This window comes from Miniopterus natalensis, chromosome 9 (genome assembly GCF_054644295.1).
Source record: "Miniopterus natalensis isolate mMinNat1 chromosome 9, mMinNat1.hap1, whole genome shotgun sequence".
In the NCBI taxonomy this organism is placed as follows: domain Eukaryota; kingdom Metazoa; phylum Chordata; class Mammalia; order Chiroptera; family Miniopteridae; genus Miniopterus; species Miniopterus natalensis.
This window is the reverse complement of record NC_142089.1, coordinates 45,103,391-45,114,766: the sequence shown is the minus strand read 5'-3', so window position 1 is coordinate 45,114,766 and position 11,376 is coordinate 45,103,391. Positions and strand designations below refer to the sequence as shown.

General features: G+C 33.9%; 1 pseudogene; it reads right to left on the bottom strand.

Annotated features, from left to right (window-relative positions):
- Positions 1–291: 291 nt before the first annotated feature.
- Positions 292–1,023, bottom strand: LOC107540101 (thiamine pyrophosphokinase 1-like; annotated as a pseudogene).
- Positions 1,024–11,376: the final 10,353 nt, after the last annotated feature.

The window sequence follows — 11,376 nt, the reverse complement described above, 5'->3', positions numbered from 1 at the left end:
TGAATTGTATCATTGGGATGATCCACATTAGTTTTCCAACTGAATGTAATAGAGCTTACTTATTTTCTTAAAAAATTATGAAAAACTAATTTATAGTGATTCCCCCCTCATTATAAAACTGAGATCTGTCACTTATGTTAACTGAATTATTTAGACATTAACATCTTTAAAATTAGTGGGTTTTCCACAGGGGCACTTAGATTCCTGCAAACCAAGGGGTACTGTTCTAGTTGCTCAATAGTCGGCAGATGAGGTAAGTTGGAGGCACAGCTATGAATGCCAGTCTCTGAGTCAGTTTTTGATGGCCATGGTCCAGAGGGGTGGGTGGTCCATTTCCATGGACGCAATACCAGATCCATCATAGATACTGGAAGTGCTCACTAGTGTTCCAAAACTGAGAACATGATTTGTGAGGCTCCACTTTAGGCCCACTGTCCTAACCTGACTGCAAGGCTGTCCAGCAGGAACAAGGCCACATCAACCACCTTCCATTCCAGAGTCTACATGCAATTTGTACTTTCATGGTGGGAAAAGGTAGATGAGAGGTTCCTCTTGGATGATTATAATTGGCAAAGAATTGATGTGAGTCTCTTGGAATAAGGTGCTCACAGATGTCATGATCTGATCAAAATGCCCAGCAAGTCCTCCCAGTGTCAAGGTCACATCTACCTGTAGGTCTTTTCCTTCTATCTTCTTTTGGAGCACATCAAGGCACTTGGTAAAGTCAGTATGGTCTTGAATGGGAGTTGAAATAAGCTCACATCCTTAATAGCATAGTATTCTCTAACTTCAGGCCTAATAGAATCAAAGTCCCCACTGATGAATTCAGGCAAAAAGCCTTCGCTCTCTCCTTTGGTGATATCATATAAAAGTGGTGGCTCCTCCATCAGCACAGGCTCTTAAAAGAACTTTGCTCCAAAGATGACAAAAACTTTTGTCCAAAGGCTGATTTAGAATCACAAGGCAAAATTTCAGGTTTCCAGTGGAAAGCAGGGGTTCCAGCAGGGTAAAGGCATGTTCCATATAAGATTATTGTCCCACAATGGGGGATGGAGCCACCAGCAGTGGGTGAGCAGACTGAGGGAGAGACTGACATTGCTCAGATGTCAGATGAGATGAGAGATCAATGACTGCCCATAGAATCCCCTTGTTTCTATAAACAGGAAACTACTCTGAGATTTCAGCCAGCAATAAAAATCTAAATCTTCGTTCTCCATCTGCAAAGAACTAAATTCTACTAACAAACCAAATGTGCAGAAAAAATGATTCTTCCTTAAACTTTAGAAAGAAATGCAGTCTACTAACACCTTTATTTTAGTCTGCTGAGATTTGTACCATTTCTAATCTAAACGACAATAAAAAATCCATTTGCATTATGTTAAGTCACAAAGCTTGTGGTCATTTGTTGTAACACCAATATAAAACTAATATGCCCACGTAACAAATAGTAAAAACTTTCCTAATTAGAATGACCTTTGTTGCATCCCATAGGTTTTGGTAGGTTGTATTTTTATTTTTATATTTCTCAACATTTGTTTTCCTCCACTGATTCCTTCTTTGACCCTTTGGTTGTTCACTAGCATCTTGTTTAATCTCCACATATTTATGCATTTTCCATTTTTCTTTATTTAATTGATTTATAATTTCATACCATTGTGATCAGAAAATATACTGGATATAATTTCAGTCTTTTTAAATGTACAAAGATGTGTTTTATGGCCTAACATAGGATCTATTCTAGAGACTGTTCCATGTGCATGTGAGAAGAATGTGTATTCTGCTGCATTGGATAGAATGCTCTATAAATTTCTGGTAGAGACTTTGGGAGAGAATTTAATCATGAGAGTGGAGTCCTTATAATTAGAGATAGGAGAGGGATGATTTTTCTCTCTGTCTTGGGAGAATACAGCAAGGAGGCTATCTGTAAACCAGGAAGGGGATCTCTAGGAATCATTTTGACTGGTATCTTGAACTTGGACTTCTTAGCACCTAAAACTGTGAGAAATAAATATTTGTTTTTTAAGCCACCTAGTTTTTGGTGTTTGATTTAGCAGCCTAAAAAAAAATTTAGAAAAAAATTGAAAAATTATTTGAAAAAAATAAGAAAAATGACTTCAAAATGATATAAAATACAAATATCACTCTAGTTATTAAAGATATTAAGTTTATAAATTTAATTGTAAACTAAAAAGTTTCCAGAAAAGAAAATTCAAGGTCCAAGGGACTAAATTGGTGTATTATTTCCATCTTACCTAAACTATTTCAGAAAACAGGAGAAAAAATGAAAATTCAACCTAACTGAAGTACATGAGGCCTGCATTACCATGATAACAAAACCAGAAATAGACAACACAGGAAGTGAAAACTAAGGACTAATAACCCTCATGAATATCAATGCAAAAAAAAAACCCTTAACCAAATATTAGCAAATTAAATATATCTGTATGTAAAAAAAGATACTACACCATGATCATGACTTAGATTTATCTCAGTAACGCAAGGTTGGTTGGGTGTTTATAAACCAATAAATGAAATTTGCCATATTGACAAGCTAAAAAGAAAAATCATATGAAAAATATATTTAATTTTGAGACATTTCAATACCTTTGATGATAAAAATTTTCATCTAACTAAAAATAATAAAAAAAATTCCCTCAGCCTGGTATAGGACATTTATAAAATATCCACAACTAACACTTTAATTAATAGTGAAAGCCTGAAGACTTTCCCTATAAAATTAGGAACACAGAAATTATATATATATTTATCATTGTACATGATGCCCTTGACATTTCAGTAAAGCTAAGTTAAAAAAAAAAATACACATCAGCAAGAAAGAAGTAAAACTGTCTTTTTTAAGACTAAAGGAATATGTACATATAAAATCCTCCATAATCTATAAAATAAAACTACTAAAACCAACAAATACATTTTATAATGTCACAAGATATAAGGTTCATATGAAAATCAATTATGTATATTACATATATACACACATATATTAACAGTAAAAATTGGAAAATAAAATACTATTTATAATAAATAACATCCAAAAATATAAACTCATTTGAAATAGTCTAATCAAAAATTGTCTAAGACTCTATATTTAAAATCATTACTGAAAGAAATTAAAGACCTTGAAAAATGAAGAGATACGCCTTCAATCTCTATTATCAATGCTATTTCTCTTGATGTTTATATATTAGCCACTATGTTATGACTGCATTGTGGCCCACGGTAACTGTAAGAAACTATAGACTATAATATGCATCCTATTTCCCAGATGTTGAAATGTAATAAAAATTTACCTTAGAATCTATTTAATTGGCAATAGCTAGTATTTATTGAACACTTATGAAATGCCAAGACTTATCAGGGTTTTAGATATATCACCCTTTCTCAATCTCTCTAATACACCCATTTTTATTCATATGTTACACATAATGAAACTGAAACCTGTGGTCATGTAGTTGAAAATGGCCAACTTTGAATATAAGCAATTTGTCTCAAGTTAGAACTATAAACCACCATGTTATATCCCCTCAATGTAACAATCTAGATTTTCAAGACAAACTTCTCATTTCTATTATAGTATCCCCAAGGGTATGGTCTTAGTGTCATAGAACATATGTAGGCTACTCAAAGCAATATGTAAATTACTCATAGGTCATAACATTTCTCAGTCCTGAAGTGAGCTTGCGGGTTATTTGCATGCTTTAAAAACTTTCCATTTTTCCAATTAAATGTAATTCTGCAAATCATAAAGTGGTTGTTAGAAAGCTGCACACATTTATACTTAGACTTGGATTATGTATCATATTGATTGTATAGTATAACATTCCCTATTGAATTTATTTGTATATAAATGGGAAATAAATGCCAATAATAATTAAAAAAACACTGATAGGCAGAAATAAATCTTAAAAGCATATGCTTTTTATTCAGAGAGCTTTGGCTCTTTAAAATTTGAGCTGAGCAAATGCATGTTATATTTTTAGTGCCTATTATAACAAAGTATTAGCATCATCCAGCAAATACTGTGAGAAAATTCCAACTTCCTATAGCTATAGCTACAGATAGGAATGGAGACAATATATTTTAAGGAAGCATTTTAGCACAGATTGCAGCAACGAGTGTTTTTGCTCATTGTCATTTTATGTAACAGGATATGATGATAATATAACTTATAAGAAATGGAAAATTTTTTGCATTTTACCATAAAAATTTAATTCAAAGGAAACAAGTTGTTCTTTAATACATAGTGGAAGGCCATCTATTTGTCATCAAAGATAGCTATCAAAATGAATCTCAGTCTCATAAATTTGACAGTTTAAAAACTTGTAATTGTGACAATAATCTTCTGATTTTATTTTTAAAAGTTAAGTGATTTAGAATTTGTATAGCATGGACTCCACAAGAAAAGGGTATTTTGGCTCTGCTGTGCAAGAATGATTATCAAATATTACAAAAATGCATTCAGGTTACCATGTAAGTTTTATAAACATTGAGATTTTTGAAATATGATAAAGAGCGTTATGAAACAAAATATAATCTCTAGTGGAAAGCTGCATAATTGTTACTCCAACTAATTCACCATTAATGCCCACTTACCCTGGCAGAAGCCAAAGCATTTGGCAGTAGACAGTATCAGCAGTCCAAAAAGTTATGGGTTTGATCCTGGAGGTTAGTGTTTCTGTCATTATTAGTGACAGCTTACTTACTGTCTGATTGATTTTAGACCTAACTCAATTTCTTTCACACCCAGAAGCTACGGGTCTCTACTAATCTGTATTGCTGATAATCAGCGCTTTGACTTCCAATAGGGCATTATTACTGTTTAACCTTTATTACTCATTAAAAGAGCTTTGTACTGTATCTGTGACAATTTCCCTATTAAGTGGCTATTGTGCAAATGTCACTGAGTAAGGATGGGGGTGAAAAGAGTGGGCAAGGAGGTGAGAGAGAGACACATAAGGGAAAGAAGACAGAAGAAGGGGAGGGAGAATATGAATGACCAAAATACAAGAAAGGCAGTATTATTTAAAACAATAATATCTATTGATTTATCGCTCCCATGGAAGAGTGCTGAGCTCATTAGTATGTTTCCTCAATAATAATAAGTTGCACTAATTAGATATTTAATATGAATCAGCTATTCTGCTATTGTGATGTAGGAAAGAGAAAGGAAATATTGAGGAGTCTCTCAAAAAAAGTGACAGGAAATAGATCTGTATACACATAGACAGTTTGATCTCATAAATGAGGGGACTAATTCATTAATTAAAATATGAGGGAAGGCAGAGAATGTGGGCACAGATCTATAAATATGTTGGTGGATTTGTTCCTAGAAATGTAGGGATGTTAAGATAGTGTCTGTTTTTTTCTTTGTTTTTTGTAAAATAAGAAACAAAGTATTTAATCAAATATTCTCCTTTTATTGTGACTTTTATGTCACTATTATTGCCACATCATTATGTATCCATATAGGCAAGTTCTCTCTCTTGAGTATTTCTTCCTTGAAATATCCAAATAGTTGAGTGTTTTATTTTTAAATATTTTGAAGGCTAGAAAACTACCTATCATTTCTATGCATGGTTTGGAGTTCTAAAACATTCCTGATGCAAGCTCAGGGATTGCCTAGTCATAAATGTGCTTATTTAAAAGTAAAATAACTTAATTTGCTTAGTCCCTTCTCACCCCTCTAGTAGCCTTACTTCAGGGAACTAATCAAATTTCCCCTCCCAGGTTATATCTCTGTTCCAATTCTGACAACAAAATTGCCAGTTTCCACAAGTCACAAGCAATAGAAAATAATGGTGCCAATCTTCAATGCTATCACTCTGGACGAGTTTTGTCATTGTTCTGATATTGCAGTGTACAGAAATAAATCACTGCCACCAGGATATATGTAAACCAAATCTGGAACTTTCAGATCAGATTTACTTTCTATCTATTCCCTCAACCACACCCCTTCAGTTGACTTGGAACAGCAGTGACTAATATGGAAGTACTTCTGTTTACTTGGATATAACCAAAGAGACAAAAGTGTGACTGTGAGGCCAAGATAATGATACTAGTAACTGGAGATATTTGCAGTGCAAATTATTTGATAACTGCTTGGAATATTATTGATACTTCAATATATGTTCAATAAAATAAGTTCATTAATACAGAAGATAAATTAATACAGAAACCCAAATTTTCACACCAAATTTTTAAACATAAGAATTTCTTTTTTTGCATTTGTTCCATCCAAGAACATATTATCATAATGACTTTTATGGAATGCATAGAAAACAAAAGATTTTCCCCAAAAAAGACATATTTTCTGGTTATATTTGTTTCATACTAGCTCCCTATCTTGGAAATTCACAAGTCTGTAAAATGTGTTAAAGATCTTGATAGCCATTTAATAAAGAAATCCATTTGACTTTGTTAACGAAGTATTGCTCAATTGTATTGGACTTTTATTTTTTGTAATATCTCCATAGCAATCTAGCTAGCTATCATTTATCTCCCAATAAAATAAGAGCTTTTTGGCATATACATTACAATGTTTAATCTAAAAGTATTGTAAATATTGTAGGACCAAAATACTTATGATTAGAAATGTTTATCTACTTTAACAATAATTTTAGATTAGAAATGTTTATCTACTTTAACAATAATTTTAGAACTTAAATAGTTTACAATGGATGTAGAGCAGAAATTTGGCGTTTAGACACAATATACAAAGTGAAAGTTTCCTGTCTAACTGAACGTGCTATCAAATATGTAGTTAGGGAATAAGAAATATAAAAAAATACTTGCTTTTGAGGAAGTTGTAGAAGTAAAAGAATCCTCAAAATTAAATGGAGTGAGCCTTATCGTTTTAAAAAATGAGGGTGTTTTTTTCCATTTGTTGATGAAAATAGACAAGACAAACAAATTGAATAGTCCAATCTAGAATTTGTCAAATACAAAACAGAAAGCAGACTTTGTGAAAATGTAGAGATTTGGAGTGTTTTCATAATATATGGTATCATATTGGGAAACTGTGACTGGAAGGCTCATCTCCCATCCCACCACATAAAGTCTCCCTAGGAAACAGGGAACTTCATGCACCCCACAGTGTTGTCTTGCCCTCTTTCTGTTCTTAACTTTTAAGATCTTGATTATTTAACATCATGAGAAAGTAAATGCATTTATGAGATGAGGTTCTAGCATATTTTCTAAGCTAAATTAACAAATTCCCAGAACACACATATACATACACCATGATATTCAAATGATAATAAGAAAAGTACAGTCATTAAGGAGTTCCTTATAAAATAGAGCTGAAAGTAATCAAGGAATTTGAAATTCTGAAGTTACAAGAGCAAAATGAGAACACTGATTGCTGCTTTATGTTGAGTGAGTGGTGGGCACTTTTAAAGAAATAGAAGGAGCAGAATAAAATAAAGCAGCAGAAAGAATGAACATTTTTATTCAGAATGTTATCTGGACCTGATGGGCCCCTATAACTCTTTCTTTAAATATTAAATATTATTCAATCTGAAATACAATCATAACGTAATAGTATTAAAGGCATCTAAATACAATTGAGGAATGGAGACTGTCTTAAAATTTTTGAAGCTCTCTCTGACTTAAACTTTGAGTTTTATTCACATTGACATTGGATCTGGCAGACCCAAAAGAACAATATTAAGGGACTAAAAAGCAATATTGACTTATGTCATCAGAAAAGTAATGTTCCAATCTATGTAAAAGTAATATAGAACATGATGAAGGTTTTTGGTTTCTGTTTTTTGTGGTTTTTTTTCACTCAAATAGATTGTGGTGAGCAAGAAAAATATTTTAAGTTAACATCTGAAGTCCCAACACAGCTTTCAGATTAAATCTTTCTAATTAGAGAATGAATTTTTTGGCAAATTGGATGAACAGATTCAATACAGTTTTTCTGTGGCGGTTGTTTTTTACTTCTTTTCATAGATAAAATATATATTGACAGGCACTATTGAAAACTGCAGTGTCAGTAGAAATCCCTACTTTGTAACAGAGAGTCTTCTACAACAGAAGGTAGTGCCTTCAAACTGATGTTAGATCTATCTCAGCAGAGAGAACTTCAAAGCTGAATAAACTCACAAAGAGTGGAATGTGGCATCAGCAAAGCCATTCAACTGGTAAGCATACAGTATATTTATTCACAAAATAGAGATTATGTATCAGGCGATACAGCACAAAACCTTCAAGGGCTTCATTACTGCTTTTGATTTTGCTGATTACTTATTAACTCACTCTCTTCAGCCACCTGGTTGTTCTAAATGAACAGAATCCACTTACATTCTAAGTGATTATTGGCACAGTGACTGAAAGAGGGAATCATTCCAAGAATGTGTTTAGTATGCCCTTGACCATGTGAGAAGCAACCAGTAAGGAGGGTAGCTTGCTGGATGGAGCCTGTTACACTTGATACATCTGCACATAACAGCAAATTGAAAGATTACAAACTAATACAATGATTACAAGGACACTCTAACGAAGCATTTCTTATATTTGACTTCTCAGTGAGCACAAATATGGTGATCACACTGTGAGTATTTGACACCTGTACCTCTCCTAGAGTCCTACTTAAAACTATTTCAACTCTAACCCCCAGAAAACAATACTATTTTTACTTAACATACTTAAACTTTAGCTGGCATACTTCAACTAAGATATCTTTAATTATCTTAGTGATTCTGAAAAACAGCATCCTTTTAATGTTTAAATGCTTTTCAAATAAAATGAATAATAGCCCCAAGTGGTTTCTTACGTATCCTGATTCCAGTAGTATTGTTGTGTCCCTAATACGTGCTTTTCCCAGTTAGTTAAATGCCTGGTTGTGTTAAAAAAATCCCCCACGGCTCATACCCAGCTTTTTTCTATGAGGAAATACAGTCATATTATTGCTGGGGCACTTTCAAGTCCAAATCAACACCATTCCCATGACTTACTTCCTACCGATGTTTTCCATGTACAGTGACCAGAAGGAGGCAAGCATTAAGGTAGGAGCTCCAACAGTGTGGTTAATTGCATGGTGACCTCCACATTCCCCATTTTTAATGGTCCTAACCTCCTCCTAAATTCTCTATCCTAGGTCTATGGTCCCTGATAATAATTAAAAGTTAATAGTCTCATTATAGAAAATGATCTCAGTGAATCACCCCAGTCCTAGTAGGTCAGTCATGACTAGGAACTGCTGCATTACGTGCAAATGCAGAGCGAAGGCTGCCAAGGTGGCAGTCTTCCCAATGGAATACCTTCTGCCAGTGGAGGAACCTATCACCTTACTGACGAAATTACCATTCTTGTTACAGCCTTTACACTTAAGCTTTAGTCATCCTTTTTGATGAGAAACCAGCCTTAAAAATGGCAAAAAGAGAAGTTTAAAAAGAGGACAAATGAGTTTTAGATTATTTTTATTTTGTGTTTCTCTGTATTGCAGAAGCTTTGCAACTTTTAAAAAATTGTCAGAGCTATCACATATGTTCCAGAGTAAAATAAAATGTCCTTAAGAGAAAAATATATGGTACATTTTGACCATATATTTTTTAGAGAGCACAGTGTTTAAAATACAGATAGTATTCTAAAAGTATAGTAATTTTATAAGCTTGAGAATAAAAGGCTATAAGAGAATGTCAAGCTGCAGGTCTCAATGTGTCATTGAAGTAAAAGATGATGGATTATTCCTCTCAGGGTACAAGAATCTATATTCTTTAAGTGAATGCACATTTTCAAAGTCCAGCAAACAGGCTTTCATAAGCTTCTTCAATGTTTAAAGGTGGACACAGTTCAACTGAGCAATAATTTTACATCATCTGCTTTTAGATAGAAGAATTTTAACAGTTATTCTTCTGTTAACTGACTGGACAACTATGAAGAAGATAGCCTGGAAACTGGATAGTAGATAAGACTCCCAACTCTTCAAAGAGCTTTTCCAATGTTACAAAGGGTTTGTTAGGGAAGTTTTGGTCATGCGATATCTTAGATTTCCTTCAGAGATTTTCATTTCTCACTAAATACTACAAAATAAAACTCTTTATTTTATTATCAAATAAAATTAATTCATAATAAATGGGTAATGCAGATCTCTTGTAAAATGACTTACCTTTTAACTTCCATTTTAATTATTTACAATTAAAAGTTTAAAATGATGACATTTAAAGCCTTCAGTATATGACCAGCATTGCTATTCCTGCATGTTGGCTTCAGAAGGCATGCCTAGCTGAACCTGCATGATTGTGTGTGTTCAGATTAGCAGAAGACATGTTTACAAAGTTACTTGTAATTTAATGGTTTTACGCTGAAGAAAATGTATTCTTCTCTTCAGTGTTTTTTAATCAGTCTCTTTAAATAAACTGAGAGTTGATATTTATTTTATTTCATTTTTTTTTTTAAAGGGACAGGGGAGAGATGAAAGGGGGCTTGCTTCCAACTCTGGGGTTAGGAAGGGGCTCACAGAGAAGTTGGCTTTGCTCTTTTTTCTTTTCTTTTTTTAAATATATCTTTATTGATTTCAGAGAGAGGAAGGGAGAGGGAGAGGGAGCTAGAAGCTTCAGTGATGAGAGAGTCATTGATCAACTGTCTCCTGCACACCCCCTACTGGGGATTGAACCCGAAACCCGGGCATGTGCCCTGACCGGGAATCGAACCATGATCTCCTGGATCATAGGTCAATGCTCAACTGCTGAGCCACGCAGGCTGGGCTGAAATTTATTTAAAAGAGCCAAACAAGCCTGACCCTATGTGATTCAGTTGGTTGAGCAAACTCCCATGCTCCAGGAGGTAGCCAGGTTTGATTCCTGGCCAGGGCACATGCCTGGGGTTGTGGACTTGATTCCCAGTAGGAGGCATGCAAGAGGCAGCCAATTGATGTTTCTCTCTCATCAATGTTTCTATCTCTCTGGGTGGACCAGTTTATTTTTCCGTTTACCTACTGAAATCTTAGTGGCTTTCATGCTTGGGAAATTATGATAAAGCTCTGTAAACCTTTGTGTTCATGCTTGTGTGCAAATACATTTTCAACTTTGGGGTAAATACCAAAGAGTGGGATTGCTGGATGTTATGATAAAAGTATGTTTATTTTAGTAAGAAACCTCAAAACTGTCTTCCAAAGTGGCTGTACCATTTTGCATTCTCACTAGGGATGTTCCTGTTGCTTCACATTCTCGCCAGCATTTTGGTGTTGTCAGTGGTCTAGATTTGGGCTATGCTAATAGGTGTGTAGTGGAACTGCATTGTTGTTTTAGTTCGCATTTCCCTGATGTCATTAGATGTTGAAGATCTTTTCAGATGCATATTTGCCATCCATATGTCTTCTTTGGTGAGATGTTTGTTAATATCTTTGGCTTATGT